This window comes from Alligator mississippiensis, chromosome 4, assembly GCF_030867095.1.
Source record: "Alligator mississippiensis isolate rAllMis1 chromosome 4, rAllMis1, whole genome shotgun sequence".
NCBI lineage: Eukaryota > Metazoa > Chordata > Crocodylia > Alligatoridae > Alligator > Alligator mississippiensis.
In genome coordinates, this window is record NC_081827.1 from 218,492,310 (window position 1) to 218,495,794 (window position 3,485).

Below are 3,485 nucleotides of genomic sequence, written 5' to 3' on the forward strand. Positions count from 1 at the left end.
CTAACCGGTCAAGGCTAGTCTAAACAATATTGTAGTTTCAGGCTGGTCAGTGTCTGGTCTACTCTGTGGCCCCCAGTCATAATCACAATGGTAAACATTTTAAGAAAAAAGGCCTTTATAGGCAAGGCTACAGAGGCTTTCCAATTAAATTTACAGCCAAAATGCTTTCCAAAGCTGTCTTGGAATGGTTTTCTAGATTATTTAATATTTACACAGTAGCAGCCCCAAAACACCACAACGTGGTTAGGGCTTATTATATTAGGTGCTCATTCTGTATGCCTTGACAAGCATAGAGATGAGCTCCAAAGTGCTTACTTAAAATGAAAAGATATTACAGGTAGCTAAATCTAGGAAGCATGTCTAGCTAAGGGATTAACCACACTGTTAAATATGACTGGCTAGGTAGACTCCATCAAAGTTACAAAGATTATATATCTTAGTAATAATAATAATAATAAAAAAAAATCCTATTCACTTTGGTGAAGTAAACCATTTTGGAATGTACCTAACAATATTACCATGAACCATGTCTTAAAATGGACCTTTCCAGAAACGTGTTTAATATTGTTTGAAATTCCTAACTGGGGCTTACAAATGGTTTGTAGATGTGTTATAAAAAGGTCACACCTTGATATCAGAAGTAGTCAAGTTGTCTCAGGATGGATCCAGGGGGTATGGCATTGCTTTTTAACCGTCTCGATTAGGGCTTTGCAAAATGGTACGATTTCATTTCGACTTGCATTTCAATGGAACAGCATTTCATTTTGAATTTCGTTTCAATTTGAAATCGCTGTTCCATTTTGTTTCATCAAAACAGTTTTGCTGTTTCGACACTTTCGATGTTTCACCCATAGGCTATAATGGGGAAGCTCAAAACAGCTGCTAACTTTGTCATTTCTGGCCTGATTTGGATGACACTTGCAAAAATGGTAGCCCGTTTGGAGAGTATGAAGCCTGCCAAGTTTCAAGGAGATAGGTTTAGGGGCTTCAGGGAAACTGTACCTCAAAGTCTTGAAAGCAAAACTCATGTCATGTGTATGTGTTAAGCCACAGTGGGGTCAAAGCTGCAGGCATGCTAGCCCCTGCTGAGGCCACAAAGTATGCCATGTTTCAAGGAGATTGGTCCAGGGGCTTGAGGGTAACTGCACCTCAAGCTGCGGACAAGCAAAACTCGTGACATTGGTGACACTGTGTGTGTGTTAAGGCTCAGCAGGGTGAAGCTGCAGGCATGCTAGCTCCTGCTGAGGCCATGAAGCCTGCCGGCTGTCAAGGAGATAGGTGCAGGGGTTTTGAGGCCTTGCACCTCTGGCTGCTGACAGGCAAAACTCGTGACATGGGTGCTTGTGCAACTGACTGTGTCTGTCTTAGGGTACAGGAGTGCAAAAACTGCAGGCCTCCTAGGCTCTTCTGTGGCCATGAAGCCTGCCAGCTGTCAAGGAGATAGGTGCAGAGGGTATCTGGGTTTTGGGGCCCTGCACCTCTCACTGCTGACAGGCAAAACTGGAACATGTGGCTCAGTAACCATCAGACCCCAAGGCAGAAAGCAGGGCAGTTCAAACAATGCTGCCTTTTATGCAGTTTTTCCATCCTTCCCCCAGAGCACTGGGATTGGAAGGGACCTCAGGGAAAGGTGACAGTCACTGGCCAGCTACACAGTAAATAATGAGAGCACTCTTCCACCTCCTTCCCCCTCCCTCTCCTTACTTTAGTTTCTGTTTCCCTGCAGGCAAGCCCACCTTGAGTTTCGAAACTCGAAATGTTTCGAAAGTTTTAAAATGTTTCAACTTGGCTCGTTTTGTTTTGAGGCTGTTTTGAAGCTCTCCATTTCATTTCAACGTTGCTGTTCCAAGCTCGAAACAAGCTTGAAACAGCATCGAAACGAAACTGCCGGCAAAATTTCACACAGCCCTAGTCTTGATCTTGCACTAATCAAGCTGTCCTTTCCTCTGCAACTTTGCTGTTTGTTAGCTCTTCTTTATAATGTCTCTCTTCTCCTATTTCATAGCCCTGTAGACATTTTTTAACTCTAGCTAAAAACATTAACTCAGGTGAACATAAACTTGGTTGTGAAAATAACTGTCAGGAAAGTATTAGATGCCTGTTAAGAAGTTCAAGAGGAAAGATTTTGTTTTATGAATCTGAGGCCCCCTCTACACATGCAGGTAAAGACACAATTGGCTCTCATGTGTGATCCACACAATCACACCTCCTACCATGCCACACATGTCAGGTGCACATTAGATACAATCATACCTTATTGCCAGTGCAGGGGGAGCCCAATCCTGGCAAGAAGCAGGCTCCCACAGTTGGGAGTCCCCTTTGCTGTGGGGGTTCCCAGTACAGCCTTGTGCAGCCAGGGCAGAGAGCTCATTGCTCAGTCCCAGCTGCACATGAGGTGCAGCAGGGGCCAAGAGTCCTATGTAGGCCAGGTGGTTTCATGCACCCCTGAACCTTAGGGATCATGGTACCTGCAGTCCCCAGGGCTCAGGGGTTTCACACTGGGCAAGATGCACCACTGCAGCTGTAAGCCTTGTTAGCTGAGGGGGCTCCCAGTTTCAGGGGCAGTCTTGCTACACGTGCATATTAAAGCTCAATGGCAACCAGCTATGAAGTTAGTACTCATTTCCAAAGTCTAAGTTTATAGCTGGGTGGAGCTTTTTATTGTGTGATAGCTACTTTGCATGCGTAGCTGGTTTTAAGGTAATTGTACAATTAACTAGTTTGATTGCACAATACTGGTAACATGTAGTGGGGGCCTTAATAAAAGATGTACATTTAATTGTAATGAATACAGGACTAATGAAACAATGTATTTAGATTATTTTTGCTTAATTTGTAGTTTTTAAAAACTTAATATGCAAATTAAAGAACATTACAATAAAGTTACATTTGTCTTTGCCTCCATGTTAAACTGAATAATATAGGCTTAGGCCCTAATTTAACATAATAATAAAGCTTTTTTAACTACAGAAAAATGTGTGTTGTGATGCATCACACAATCTGCATTCTCTTTTCAAAATCCTAGATCAGTTCATGGGTAGGACCTATGCTATGTCATTTCATGTCCAAAATGACTTTTAGCACCTTGGAGGATCAGAGACCTTAAACCAAATCCATTCCATTCAGTATTTGACCAAGCAAAGCTGCTACTGAAGTAAATATGTTTTGACTGAGCCAGGTGCTTCAAATTTCATCTAATGGACAGCGTCTGTTTGTTTGTAAGAAGGACACATTCACATGATACTAACAGAATAAGCAGTTTTAAAATATCATATTCCATGAAGATCTTGCTTCTCTATTCACATCCAATTCATTGCAAAACTAAGAAAGGCTATTCTGTTGAAATGCAAATCTCAATAGCTGATAAATCCTTCTCTATAATTTTTCTTTGTTAAGGCATTTCTTTTTGCATTTGTATTTTACATACAGTTGAATCATTTGTAAAAGTTGAGTACAAAATACTTAACAGCAATCTTTTTACTTTG